This window comes from Osmerus mordax, chromosome 2 (genome assembly GCF_038355195.1).
Source record: "Osmerus mordax isolate fOsmMor3 chromosome 2, fOsmMor3.pri, whole genome shotgun sequence".
NCBI lineage: Eukaryota > Metazoa > Chordata > Actinopteri > Osmeriformes > Osmeridae > Osmerus > Osmerus mordax.
This window is the reverse complement of record NC_090051.1, coordinates 12,491,033-12,506,925: the sequence shown is the minus strand read 5'-3', so window position 1 is coordinate 12,506,925 and position 15,893 is coordinate 12,491,033.

Here is a 15,893-nt window from a genome sequence, read left to right as displayed (position 1 = left end):
GTTCATTCAGAAGCCTGATGGCCCTTGGAAAGAAACTGTTGTCCAGTCTGCGTGTGCGAGACCAAATGCTTCGGTATCGCCTGCCAGAAGTTAACGGGGTAAAACGACAGAAGGATAGGGGTGGTAACAGTCTCTTAGAATCCTGCCAGCTTTCCTGAGGCATCGTGTGTGGTAGGTGTCCTGTAGGGCAGGGAGCTTCCTGCCGATGATGAACTCAGCAGACCGGACTACACTACGTAGGGCCTTGCGGTCTCTGTCTGTGCAGCTCCCATACCACACTGTGATGCAACCAGTCAGTATGCTCTCTATAGTGCTGTCTGTAGAAATTACTGAGGATGACTGAGTCCATGCTAAACTTCTTCTGTCTCCTCAAAAAGAAGAAGCGTTTTTCTGGGCCGCTTTGACTACCTTGTCCGTGTGAGCAGACCAGGTGAGATCATTGCTGATGTTCACCCCGAGGAACCTGAAGCAGCTGACCTTTTCCACTTCGGATTTGTTGATGTATAGGGGTGCATGCTCCTCCTACTGCCGCCTCCTATAGTCCACAATCATCTCCTTAGTCTTACTGATGTTGAGAGAGAGGTTATTGTCCTGACACCATGATGTGGTTTAGAGTGAATCTAATTTTTGACAAAACGACATTGAATCATTTTTACATTTACATTTAGCAGACGCTCTTATCCAGAGCGACTTACAGTAAGTACAGGGACATTCCCCCGAGGCAAGTAGGGTGAAGTGCCTTGCCCAAGGACACAACGTCATTTTGCACGGCTGGGAATCAAACTGGCAACCTTCAGATTACTAGCCCGACTCCCTCACCACTCAGCCATCTGACTCCCATCAATCAGAATCAATCAGTTAATGTCAGTTTGTCATGAGGATTAATATGATTTAAGTAATTATTATTTTTTAGCTTGACATAAGTATTATTGTTATATACAATATACATGCAAACACCTTTCCAGTTAACAGTGCATACAATATTTTGTGTGCTGTTTGCTTTAAGAAAAACCGCCATTAACATACATAGGGTGCATATATTCTATACATTTCTAGATAATATCAGAGCCATCCCCACTCTATAAACAGAAGATAAATAAATGGCATTTCCCACTGGCTAGTCAGAGGATGTGAAACACAGCTGTAATTACCAGTCGAATTAGACTGAATGAATCATACAATTAAAAACAATTATGTGGTTGATTAACAAACCAGAGACAGAATGAAAGCCTGCGGCTTAATCAGAAGGGTAACCCTTTAGCTGGCAGCATGAGCCATGAGAGAGAAAAATAAATAAATTACAAGATCATTGAAGAAATGCGCCTAAAACAATCCAGGACACAGGCACAGAAGCAGACCAACAGTGATTGGAGGCATGCAGAAATGATAATAATAAACAAATGTGTGTCTAGAGGGTATACAAGTGTGCTTTACAATCCAAAACCATCCATGCCAATGAAGTGCAACCCTTTTTATTGAGCTAGTGCTACTGCGTTTGGTTGTAAACCTAACCCTTATCCTACAATAACCCTGACCTAACCCCTTGATCGTAACCCCGGCCTAATCCCCTGTTCCTATCCCAACTCGGGCCCTTGCCGAATCCTGGCCTGAAGACAAATATAACTAACTATACATTGACCCTGATCCTAACTCTGACCAAATCGTGACCCTAATTCTGACCCTTACCGTTGCCTTGATGTGAAATATCTCACTCTAACCCCACACCAACCTCAGAAGTAGAATACACATGATGAATTGGTGCTGTACTGAGAAGATTATGAGTAATTCATGCTTGCTGAAGCATTTCTTATTTTAGTAAAGGATATGATTTTGATTGGAAAAATACACATGTATAGGCAGACAGAAATTATAACCTGTTGTCAATTTGAGGAAAGTTGTATTTAATATATGTACTAAGGAGAGTTTCATCTTTAAAATCCTTCCCTTTTCCAATAAAGATGAATCGCATCAGAAAGATCTCCTTGTATAAGGTTTTAATTTCTGTTCCCTTTTCCTCCTTACAAGGCTTGGAGAGACAAAACAAAAACATATCTAATGGGATTCAAAGAGAAAAATTCCACGGTAATGGTATTGGTTTGCAGGTAATATTTGCTCTAAAAGTAAAACCAAGCAGAAAAGCTAATGGTTTCTGTTCACGGTGACCCTTAAGATAAACGACACACAATCCAGGCCTCATTACATGGGACACAAGCATTTTGTAGCTAAAGTTTCATTTCAAATATAATACCACTGTAAAGGTGTTAATGAAGCAGTGTAATGTTTTGCATCCAAGATCCAAGATGGCGCCGATGATGGCTGCCTCGGTTGCTAGGTGCGCTCTGTTTTGTCTTGTTTTGTCTGTTAATTCAGTGTTCTGCCAGGATTTCCGGGGTTCTCTAACAAGAGAAGTACTTCTAAACATCAGGACTACAACTCCTGTGGATTTGTTTCCCACTTTTCTGCTTCCAGCGGCAGATTTAGTGGGAATTCTAGCCAGTGCCGCGCTAGGCTTTGCTCATGCAGTGAAACGCCGTAGAAGGGGAAAGCGAGCGGGAGCGTTAGTTCGGCTTTGCAGACGTGGAATCCGAACAGTGCTTCCAAGTTTTTTCCTCTCCAACGTACGTTCACTGTGCAATAAAATGGACGAACTTCAGCTACTGATGGTGAAAAACAGAGACTTTCTTTCATCTTCGGTTTTGTGCTTCACGGAGACATGGCTGTGCGATTTGATCCCGGACACTGCATTACATCTGGCAGGCTTTCAACTCGTGAGAGCTGACCGGGACATTGCACTCTCCGGCAAAACCAAAGGCGGTGGTATTTGTTTCTACATAAACAGTGGCTGGTGTGTAGATGTGACAGTGATGTGCAACATTGTTCTCCGGATCTGGAATCATTTTTTATAAACTGTAAACCTTTTTACTCGCCACGAGAATTTGCGTCACTCATTTTGGTCGGTGTTTACATGGCACCGGGTCCACAGGTTAAAGAGGCCCAACGCATGCTCGCCGACCAGATTCTGAGTGTGGAGCGAGCAAACCCGGATTCCCTTGTTATCGCACTCGGCGACTTTAACAAAGGTAATCTCAGCCACAAACTCCCTAAATACAGACAATTCATAAAATGCCCAACCAGAGAAGAGAACACTCTGGATCACTGCTACACTACAGTCAGTAGAGCCTGACCATGGCCATGCCGTCCCTCGTGCAGCACTGGGTCACTCTGACCATACCATGGTCCATCTGATTCCTGCATACAGGCAGAAATTAAAGCTCTGTAAACCTGTTGTGAGGACATCAAAACAGTGGACCAGTGAGGCTATGGAGGATCTGCGGGCGTGCTTGGACTGTACTGACTGGGATATGTTCACGACTGCTACCAATAGTCTGGATGAACTCACAAAGGCTGTGACATCATACATCAGCTTCTGTGAGGACTGCTGTATTCCAACACGCACCAGGGTGAACTTCAACAACGACAAGCCCTGGTTCTCAGCAGAGCTCAGAAGGTTGAGGTCAGAGAAGGAGGAAGCATTTCGGAGTGGGGATAGAGACAGATTCAAGGAGTCGAAGAACAGGTTTAACAAGGCGTGAGAGAGGCTAAACGACTACTCAGAGAGACTGAAGCGTCAGTTCTCTGCTAACGACTCTGCTTCTGTCTGGAGAGGGCTCGGGCAGATCACCAACTACAAGCCCAGAGCCCCCCACTCCACTAACGACTCCCGCCTGGCCAACGACCTGAATGAGTTCTACTGTAGATTTGAAAGACAATTGGACTGTCCTGATCTACCCCTTCCCACCCACGGGGCCTCCTCCCTCACCCCCTCTACAGTGACAACTCTCTCCATTCAGGAGGGTGAAGTTAACAGACTTTTCAAGAGGCAGAACCCCCGCAAAGCAGCTGGGCCGGACTCTGTCTCTCCTGCCACCCTCAAGCACTGCACTGACTAGCTGTCTCCGGTGTTCACCTACATCTTTAACACCTCCCTGGAGACATGCCATGTGCCAGCCTGTCTCAAGTCCTCCACCATCATCCCTGTGCCCAAAAAGCCAAGGCCAACAGGACTCAATGACTACAGACCCGTCACCCTGACCTCTGTGGTAATGAAGTATTTTGAGCGCCTTGCGCTGGCACACCTCAAAGCCATCACAGACCCTTTCCTGGACCCACTGCAGTTTGCCTACAGAGCCAACAGATCTGTGGATGACGCCGTTAACATGGCCCTCCACTTCACCCCAGCATCCTATGCCAGGATCCTGTTTGTGGACTTCAGTTCTGCCTTCAACACCATCATCCCTGCCCTGCTTCAGGACAAGCTCTCCCAGCTGAACGTGCCCGACTCCACCTGCAGGTGGATCACAGACTTCCTGTCTGACAGGAAGCAGTGCGTTAAGCTGGGAACACAAGTCTCTGACTCCCGGTCCATCAGCACCGGATCTCCTCAGGGCTGCGTCCTTTCCCCTCTGCTCTTCTCCCTGTACACCAACAGCTGCACCTCCAGTCATCCGTCTGTCAAACTTCTGAAGTTTGCGGACGACACCACCCTCATTGGGCTCATCTCTGACGGGGCTGAGTCTGACTATAGGTGGGAAGCTGACAACCTGGTGACCTGGTGTAGCCAGAACAACTTGGAGCTCAATGCTCTTAATACAGTGGAGATGGTTGTGGACTTCAGGAAGAATACAGCCCCACTCACCCCCATCACCCTGTGCGACTCCCCTGTCAACACTGTGGAGTCCTTCAGAATCAGAATCAGAAAGGGATTTATTCGCCATGAAAGTTTGCACAGACAAGGAATTTGCTTTGGCAGGAAGGTGCATACAATAAACATATACCTAAAATTTAAATATGTGGACTAACTATACTAAGGGTACATAAACTAGCAGTACTAAGTGGGATAAATATAAGTTGCCGTAAATTACAATATAAAAATACAAAATACAAATATTACAAAAAATACAAATGTACAAGATACCATGTTGTGGTGCAGTTTTAAGCAATAAGTCATTTGAGTCAGTGTGGTCCCTTGGCCTTGTTGAAGAGGCCAACAGCGGAAGGGAAGAAACTGTTTTTGTGGCGTGAGGTATTGGTCCTGATAGACCGCAGCCTTCTGCCGGAGGGGAGTGACTGAAACAGGGAGTGTCCAGGGTGGGAGGAGTCGGCCACAATCTTCCTCGCTCGCCTCAGGGTCCTCGAGGTGTGCAGGTCCTCGAGGGTAGGCAGATTGCAGCCAATCACCTTCTCAGCAGTACGGATGATACGCTGCAGTCTGCTCTTGTCCTTGGCAGTGGCAGCAGCGTACCAGACGGTGATGGAGGAGGTGAGGATGGACTCAATGATGGCTGAGTAGAAGTGCACCATCATTGTCTTTGGCAGGTTGAACTTCTTCAGCTGCCGAAGGAAGTACATCCTCTGTTGTGCTTTCTTGATGAGGGAGCTGATGTTCAGTTCCCACTTGAGGTCCTGGGAGAGGATAGTGCCCAGGAAGCGGAAGGACTCCACAGTGTTGACTGGGGAGTCACACAGGGTGATGGGGGTGAGTGGGGCTGTGTTCCTCCTGAAGTCCACAACCATCTCCACTGTCTTAAGAGCATTGAGCTCTAAGTTGTTCTGGCTGCACCAGGTCACCAGGTTGGCCGCTTCCCACCTATAATCAGACTCGTCTCCACCAGAGATGAGCCCAATAAGGGTGGTGTCGTCCGCAAACTTCAGGAGTTTGACGGACGGATGACTGGAGGTGCAACTGTTGGTGTACAGGGAGAAGAGCAGAGGAGAAAAGACGCAGCCCTGAGGTGATCCGGTGCTGATGGACCGGGAGTCAGAGACTTGTGTTCCCAGCTTAACGCACTGCTTCCTGTCAGACAGGAAGTCTGTGATCCACCTGCAGGTGGAATCAGGCACGTTCAGCTGGGAGAGCTTGTCCTGAAGCAGGGCGGGGATGATGGTGTTGAAGGCAGAGCTGAAGTCCACAAACAGGATCCTGGCATAGGATGCTGGGGAGTCCAGGTGCTGTAGGGTGAAGTGGAGGGCCATGTTAACTGCATCGTCCACAGACCTGTTGGCTCTGTAGGCAAACTGCAGGGGGTCCAGTAGAGGGTCAGTGATGGATTTAAGGTGTGCCAGCACCAGGCGCTCGAAAGACTTCATTATCACAGAGGTCAGGGCGACGGGTCTGTAGTCATTATGTCCTGTTGGCCTTGGCTTTTTGGGCACAGGGATGATGGTGGAGGACTTGAGACAGGCTGGCACATGGCATGTCTCAAGGGAGGTGTTAAAGATGTGGGTAAACACCGGAGACAGCTGGTCAGCGCAGTGCTTGAGGGTGGCTGGAGAGACAGAGTCCGGCCCAGCTGCTTTGCGGGGGTTCTGCCTCTTGAAAAGTCTGTTAACTTCACCCTCCTGAATGGAGAGAGTCGTCACTGTAGAGGGGGGGAGGTGGGAGGCCTCCTGGGTGGGAAGGGGTAGTTCAAGACTGTCCAATTGTCTTTCAAATCTGCAGTAGAACTCATTCAGGTCGTTGGCCAGGCGGGAGTCGTTAGTGGAGTGGGGGGCTCTGGGCTTGTAGTTAGTAATTTGCCTGAGCCCTCTCCAGACAGAAGCAGAGTCGTTTGCAGAGAATTGGTGTTTTAGCCTCTCTGAGTACAGTCGTTTAGCCTCCCTCACCGCCTTGCTAAACCTGTTCTTCGACTCCTTGAAACTGTCTTTGTCCCCACTCTTGAACGCGGCCTCTTTCTCTGACCTCAACCTTCTGAGTTTAGCTGTAAACCAAGGTTTGTCGTTGTTGTAGCTTACCCTGGTGCGTGTTGGTATACAGCAGTCCTCACAGAAGCTGATGTATGATGTCACAGCCTCTGTGAGCTCATCCAGACTATTGGTAGCAGTCGTGAACATGTCCCAGTCAGTGCAGTCCAAGCACGCCTGCAGATCCTCCATAGCTTCACTGGTCCACTGTTTTGATGTCCTCACAGCAGGCTTACAGCGCTTTAGCTTCTGCCTGTATGCAGGAATCAGGTGGACCATGGCGTGGTCAGAGTGACCCAGTGCTGCTCGGGGGACCGCATGGTATGCTTTGCTGATTGTAGAGTAGCAGTGATCCAGGGTGTTTCCTTCTCTGGTAGGGCATTTGATGAATTGTCTATATTTTGGGAGTTGTTGAGTGAGATTGCCTTTGTTAAAGTCGCCTAGCACAATAACCAAGGAATCCGGATTTTCATGCTCCACACTCAGTATCTGGCTGGCGAGCACACGTTGAGCCTCGTTGACGCTAGCCTGCGGAGGCATGTAGACGCCAACCAGAATGAATGATGCAAACTCTTGTGGCGAGTAAAAAGATCTACAGTTAATAAAAAATGATTCCAGATCAGGAGAACAGTGCTGCAGAATCACTGTCACATCTTCACACCAGCCACTGTTAATGTAAAAACAAATACCACCGCCTTTCGTTTTGCCAGAGAGCACAGGGTTACGATCCGCTCTCAGCAGTTTGAAACCTGCTAGCTGTAGCGCAGAGTCTGGGATCATTTCACTCAGCCATGTCTCCGTAAAGCACAAAACGGAAGATGAATGAAAGTCTCTGTTTTTCCACACCAGTAGCTGAAGTTCATCCAGTTTGTTGCTCAGTGAACGCACGTTGGAGAGAAATATCCCCGGTAACGCTGTGCGTGCCCCACGCCGACGGAGTCGCACCAGAGCACCGGCTCGTTTGCCTCTCCTACGGTGCTTCGCTGCTAGGACAAAGCCGAGGGTGGCTTTGACTATAATTCCCACTAATTCCGCCGCTGGAAGCAGAAAAGTGGGAAATAAATCCACAGGAGTTGTAGTCCTGATGTTTAGAAGTACTTCTCTAGTTAGAGAACCCCGGAAATCTTGGCAGAACACTGAATTAACAGACAAAACAAGACAAAAAAGAGCGCACCTAACGACCGAGGCAGCCATCATCGGCGCCATCTTGGATCTATCTTCCGCTTCCTGGGCACCATCCTCTCCCAGGACCTCAAGTGGGAACTGAACATTAGCTCCCTCACCAAAAAAGCACAACAGAGGATGTACTTCCTACGGCAGCTGAAGAAATTCAACCTGCCAAAGACAATGATGGTGCACTTCTACACAGCCATCATTGAGTCCATCCTCACCTCTTCCATCACCGTCTGGTACGCCGCTGCCACTGCCAAGGACAAGAGCAGACTGCAGCGTATCATCCGCACTGCTGAGAAGGTGATCGGCTGCAATCTGCCTACCCTCGAGGACCTGCACACCTCGAGGACCCTGAGGCGTGCGAGGAAGATTGTGTCCGACCCCTCCCACCCTGGTCACTCCCTGTTCCAGCTACTCCCCTCTGGCAGAAGGCTGCGGTCCATCAGGACCAAAACCTCACGCCATAAGAACAGTTTCTTTCCATCTGCTACTGGCCTCTTCAACAAGGCCAAGGACTCCCATTGACATTCATTCACTTATTTAACTATTATAAGTCCATCTAATGGCAATTCAGTATGCATAAGCCACTTTATCTCAGTATCCGATTGCACTATGTTGACCATTCACGCTGCTCATTATTCTTATTTTTATATATATTTTATTTTATATTTAAATTGTTGTATTCTTAGATTGTTTAGTTCTTAGGAATAGTTAAACTTTTGTACTTTTACTTAATTTAAGATCTTACATTTACATTTATTCATTTAGCAGACGCTTTTATCCAAAAAAACATTGCGAGTAGCCAAAACATGAAGCACACATTGTGAACAACCAAAGTAAGTGCCAAAGGGAAGAACCATAAGAGCATGTAGTTAAACAAGTTACAATTAAACAACATGAACCGCTATAAGTGCAAGTGTACCTGTGGAAAAAAGCAAGCAACAGTAGTAAAAACAATATATCACAGCGATAACAAAAAAAAATTACAATTACCACTAACCACAAGAGCAACAAGTCTCTAAGCAAGAGTCATTGTGATCCTTCTAGATCACAAGATCTATATATGTTTAGTGTTTTGCACCTCCCTGCCACAGTAAATTCCGTGTTTGTATAACATACATGGCGAATAAACCAAATTCTGATTCTGATCAAAGCCATGATGTGATTTCAAGACTACTTCACGGTGTTAAAAGAGGGTTAATAACAATGCTTAAGTAACTGCTTTGCGCCGTCCTCCAGGATAAATGCAAACAATATAGAGATTGAAAGTGACCTGCATTAGCGTCAAACTAGTTTTGTCAGTAATGGCATAATTTGTATATAATAACTTTTACCTCCCTCATCCTCCCTCCCCCCCATTGACGAGTTCTCGTCCCACCCCACTAACACTGCCACAGACACCTTGTTAACCACTTTAACTGCATCACTTGACTCTCTGTCCCCTGTCAACCAGGCCTGCACGATCTTCTCCCTCCTGCCCGTGGCTTACGGATGTTATTCGTGAAGAACGGTCCACCCTTCGGGCAGCTGAGAGGAGATGGCGGTCCAAAGGCGGCCTGGACCTTGATAAGTATCACTCCCTCCTCAAATCCTTCTCTTCTCACATAACTGGTGCTAAAACCCTCTACTTTCAGAACAAAATCAACTCCGCTTCAAACCCCCACAAACTTTTTTCTACCTTCTCCACCCTTCCTTACCCACCTCCCCCACCCCCTCCCTCCACCCTGACAGCAGACGACTTCTCCTCCTTCTTTGAGAAAAAAGTCGCCGACATTAGCAGTCGGTTCCCTAAACCCACCTTTCCTACCCTCTCACCCTCCATGACTGACCCAACTAAATGTCTAAACTCTTTTTCTCCCCTGTCTGAGGCAGAGATCTCTGACCTCATTCTCTCTCATCGCCCCACCTCCTGTCCCCTTGATCCTATCCCTTCACCTCTCTTTCAAACCATCTCCCCCTCCATCATAACTTTTCTTCTCCATGTCCTAAACTCCTCTCTTACCTCTGGCACCTTCCCCTCTGCCTTCAAACAGGCTAGAGTTACCCCTTTACTCAAAAAACCCTCCCTTAACCCTGCCGTCCTCCAGAACTACAGACCGGTATCACTGTTACCCTTCCTTTCAAAAACAATTGAACGTGCTGTATCTAACCAACTATCTAACTTTCTCTCTCAGAACAACCTGCTTGACCCCAACCAATCGGGCTTCAAGACTGGCCACTCCACAGAGACTGCCCTCCTTTCAGTCACCACTGCCCTCCAGTCTGCCAGAGCGGCTTCCAGGTCATCCGTCATCATTCTGCTGGACCTTTCTGCAGCGTTTGATACGGTTAACCACTAGATCCTGCTCGCCAGACTTTCTGAGATGGGCATCACTGGCACTGCACTCCAGTGGATCTCATCCTACCTGTCGGGAAGATCCTACCAGGTTTCCTGGGGAGGCAAACTGTCGGGACCTCGTCAGCTCTCCACTGGTGTCCCACAGGGCTCCGTCCTTGGACCCCTCCTCTTCTCTCTGTACACCACCTCACTTGGACCAATCATCACCTCCCATGGCTTCTCCTACCACTGCTACGCTGACGACACGCAGCTGTACCTGTCGTTCCCCCCGACCGATCCGGGGATCTCAGCTAGGATTGAAGCCTGCCTCACAGACATCTCCGCCTGGATGACCGAGCACCACCTCCAGCTGAACCTCGCCAAAACAGAACTTCTCATCATCCCGGCTAAACCCTCCATCTCCCACGATCTCTCAATCACCCTGGGATCTGCGACGGTGACCCCTTCATCCTCTGCCAGGAACCTTGGGGTTACCATGGACGACGAGCTCTCCCTCACGGCCCACATTGCTGCGGTCTCCCGGTCGTGTAGATTCACCCTCTACAACATCCGGAAGATCAGGAGATACTTGTCTGAGCACTCCACCCAGCTGCTAGTCCAAGCACTTGTCCTCTCCAAGTTGGACTATTGCAACTCGCTGCTCGCTGGTCTCCCAGCATGTGCCCTCTTCAGAGGATTCAGAACGCAGCGGCCCGCCTGGTCTACAATCTACCCAGACGCTCCCATGTTACCCCGCTCCTCGTCTCTCTCCACTGGCTACCTATCATGGCCCGTATCAGATTCAAGACCCTGGTATTGACCTTCCGAGCAGTGAACGGGACTGCACCCGTCTACATCAAGTCTCTCCTGCAGCCTTACACCCCCACCCGTCACCTACGGTCTTCTTCAGACAACCGCCTGGTGGTCCCACCGCTCAAGACCGCCCGGTCCCAACACAAGCTCTTCTCCTGTCTGGCCCCCCAGTGGTGGAATCAACTCCCCACCTCCATCAGAGATACTGACTGTCTCTCCACCTTCAAGAAAAGGCTCAAGACGCACTTGTTCCGGGAGTACAACGGTACTTAGGAATGGTTCGCTTGACCCGATGTTAGTTTCCTCAAGGATCACAATGACTCTTGCTTAGAGACTTGTTGCTCTTGTGGTTAGTGGTAACTGTTTTTAAAAAACAATTCTCGCTGTGATATATTGTTTTATTACTGTTGCATGCTTTTTTTTCCACAGGTACACTTGCACTTATAGCGGTTCAGGTTGTTTAATTGTAACTTGTTTAACTACATGCTCTTATGATTCTTCCCGTTGGCACTTACTTTGGTTGTTCACAATATGTGCTTCATGTTTTGGCTACTCGCAATGTTTTTTGGCTATCTTGTTGTTATGATCAGTGACCTATGCACTTTGTAAAGCTCTCTCTTGGAAGTCGCTTTGGATAAAAGCGTCTGCTAAATGAATAAATGTAAATTTACCTTTTCTCTTCCATCACAGTCCTACAGTTGTATCCTCCCATGAAACATTAACCTAGAGCTTCAGTCCAAAACTTTTTCAGAACCAAAACCTGTGGAGGCCAGCACAGAGAACATGCTTTTGACGGCTCAGAAAATAGATATGTTATTGTAGCATACCCTCAGACAGATGCGTATAGACTATAGAGGGATAGACTGTGTTCTTATGCCTACTGAACGACTGTTAGTTTCTCATCTTACTTTGTAGAAGTCCGAATGAGATGAGATCAGTGGATGACGCTAAGGGGCCGAGTGGAGATGAATGAATGATTCCCCGGTTCTATTTGTTCTCATTCCCTCTTGTCTTAGTTTCTCTGTTTGAGTTTTTTATTCATATTGATTTAGTTTCTAGGATGCTGAATGGTTCTTGGGCCTAGACACCAGAGACGGTTGAGAAACCTTTTGTGTTCCTCAGTATCATGGGTTTTACTTATCGGTATGTTGTTCACAAAGAATGTTGTTGATCTTAGAAATAGTCAATGCCAAGTTTTGTATTTAAGGTTTTTCCATCTAAAACATCACTTTAAAAATGGGGGAAAGGAATCATACGGACCTACATAAGGTCCCTATTAAAATGAAAGGAGTACTTTTTATATTGTGTGAAACTGCTGCCTTAAATAATGGCAATCCATACATAACACATGACCTTTTTGTGGTTGAAAACTTGTCTACAGGTATGCTTTGAGTATCAATACAGCTTGTCTGGAGTTCATCTTTCTATTGGGAGTCGTTATTAAAATAATTACAGAATAGTTAAAAAGTGCAATCTGGTTAAAGAAGCAAATAGACTGCTGAATACCATGAATGGAGAAAACAAAAAATAGCAAATAAAATTATCTCACTCTAAAATCTAAGTCCTCTAAATGTGTTTTGCAGGGAGAGGTTTGCAGAGAATCCCAAGCCGAATCGATTTAGCTGAACTGCCATGCTGGCCGGTTTTCTTACCAAAGCTCTGGGATATTCTTTAGGGTCTATTTATGTAGCTTGTTCCACACTGGAGGACAAAAAGAAAAAACAGTAAGTCCCGACTTTTTTTTTACCTCGACTTAATTGGATGGATGAACTAAATATCTTGTAGCAATCAATGGGTATTGATCCGCCCCCTGCAATGCTTTCACTTCCCTCCTAGCATGAATGCACTTGAAGAGTGGTTGGTTGGAAAGTGCAACTGAGGAAGAAAAGTGGATATTATGTATTATTATTAAGTCTGGATTTTGTATTATGATCTGTCTTTGGAATGACCTCTGCACATAAGGTAGGTTTAGATCTAGTTTAGATGTAGCCAAAAATTTGACTTCACTGTATACAGTATTATCTCACCCCCATCCCTTGGCTCTATTGTGAAATATAACGACATGAGCTAACAGTTACAGTTGGACCTGTGCTTGAGGGCACCAGTTCAATGTCACTCCACTTTACCTGTATGTTGTTATTTTAAACGTATTTTCATCTCAGAAGAGTAGCTTCAAAGTTTTTGATGAGCAGAAGTTTTTTTGGGCATCGAAGAACAAAGAAACAGTCATACACCTTGTCTCAAATGACACAATACAGAAACATAAAGGCTGTCTTCGTTCTGTAATAGAAAGAGCATTATTACGCCAACACACTGTAAGGCCATTCCATAAAGAACCTACATGAAGCAACTTTGGAGGCTGAGATATCAGATTAGGACCATGTCTGGAGGACGCAGCATGGTGAAACCACCATGAAATTAGATTTCAGTGGGGCGGGTCCGGTGAAATTGACTGGGTTTTGACACAAGGACCTCATATATTGTATCTGCATCTGTCACGCACTCTCTAAGGAGGTCTGTGTCTTTCATGGGCCACCTTGAACTATAGGCTATGGGCCATAAATAACCTTGAGGGTCATCTAAGTTCCACTACTACAGCATCTGCATGTATGGGGGGGGTGGGTTGTGACACCCTCAAACCACACTTATTTTAGAGAGAGTATCTCGCTGTGGGAAACCGGCAAAGGTGGCGTTCAGTAGCGGACCCCTTAGGAAGCACTACACAGAATTTGTGTATTGCTTCCTGTGGAAGTCTGACATTTAATACACTGGAGGCAACAGTCATCTTTCACACTCAGCATTGGTATGTTGTTCAGAAATAATCTATTCATAGCATTGGTCTTTTTTATCAGTGTGGGACTGTAATATACAATTTCCTCATTCAGCACTGGAAAAAATAGATTTTTAGAAAGGAAAAGGTTTGAAAATTTCAAAAAAGAGAAAAAGAATTACGCCCGGCTGATGTCATGATGTTTAGTGGAAATGCACTGGTCCCGTACTCCATCAAGGTGAGTAGTAAGACTTTTCTAATAGCAGTGCTATTGTAGATTACCAGTCATTACTAGGTGGGTAGCCTCACCCCCAGGGACAGTGTAATAAGCACATAAAAAGCACACAGCATGTCCAATGATGACGGGGTTGCTCAGTGTTCATTTGATGGTTTGATTGTGACGCGGGGTCATTGGGTCATTGTCAACCACAGAGAAAGTAAATGGAAGACCTACGAAGGTAACGGTTTGGACCCAATCTCATACAAGCTTACCAAGCAGAACTGGATCTTATGACACAGCTGCCTCATTTGTCTCTGTCGGGAAGACAATATTAAAGGTGCATTCTAGAACAATATTATCATTTGAGACTGGCACACTGTAACTGCCAAATATGACCAGTATTGCCTTAGACCTTGTTGAAATGTAATTTTCTCACAGGGAACCATATTGGAATCCATATGCATTACCTAAAACAAACAGACAATGCACAGTTGTTTCTCTGTTGTACATTCTACCCAAATTGGACAGTATTAAATATGAAATTGTCTATACAACAAATCTATTCATTTACATTACATTTATTCATTTGGCATACGCTTTTATCCAAAGCGACTTAGGTCAACTTGAGGTTGAATGCTAGGAAAGAAGAAAAGAGGCCCTGGAAAAGCATATTTTGCCAAACAATACACAGTACAATCCTGCACAAATCAATTGTAAATCAATTTGGGGTAAAATAAAATATAAACTGTTACATCCTGATGTGCTGTTTAAGCAAATTAATTATGCAATAACTATCAAAAGGCTGTCAAATGTAAACAGCTACACTTTATAAAATCAATTTGATGTTGTTTTAAGGTAATTGGGGAATTTAATCGGCCCCTCACTGCAAACCTTCTTAGATTGTTAGCACACACACAGACCATGCCAAAAAGATTTAGGTAACAACATCTATTTTTGTTTATTATGTCAAGAGCCAATCATTTTCACCTACTTAATATTTTTGCTAAGTGAAACCGGGCAAGAGAAAAAAAAAGAGCAGACTAGAAAGACAGAGCCTAAAAATCAACCAATTTCATGCATGTTGGTGGTAGGGGGTAATCAGATTTCACACTGTCTGCTTCCTGTGTTATAGTCGTATTGCAAATCTAGAAAACGTATTTGTAAAACCTCCATCTCATGAGGTGTTTGCGTGTTCAACTGATGAGGGGACAAGGAACTTTTATTCTATCCGCTCACTTTCCATTAGTGCTCTTCGAAGCAGAAATACAATCAGAAATGGACGCGCTGAATTTTGTTTTGGCAAGAAGCTTCGTTGTCTCATCTTCCAATGGGCTCCTGTTCTTCAGAGTCACTTGTGTTTGTTTGGTTATGAACTGTGGTTCTGTTTCAAACTCAAACATTATTTTCGTTTGATGTCATAAATATTAGTAGGCGTAGGTGGAGATGTGAGGAATGACTCACACAGGACTGTTTATTTGTAGAGTAGAAAAAATATACATGTATTCATTCTACATTCATTTATTAATTACCCAAATAATGTTTTATTCCTTCTTATAAGAGATAGCGGGAAAGACAAGTGTGTGACCTCCATTAGACGACTTAAGTTATTTGTATCAATGCTAAACATTGCAACCACACACTGTATTAGACTTTTGACATATTATTGTCGATTCAGTGCCTGGAAACAGATTTGAGGATCCAGATAGACTTTTAGGGAGCTGGTGAATATAGCACAACCCGCCAGAGCCTGCGTATTTCAGGGCCAGAGAAGCGAGGGAGGAGAATATGAGACGGATTTGTAATCTAACTTCTCATCCAACGCCATGAGGAGACGGACTGTTTACTGCGGGAGCGGCGTG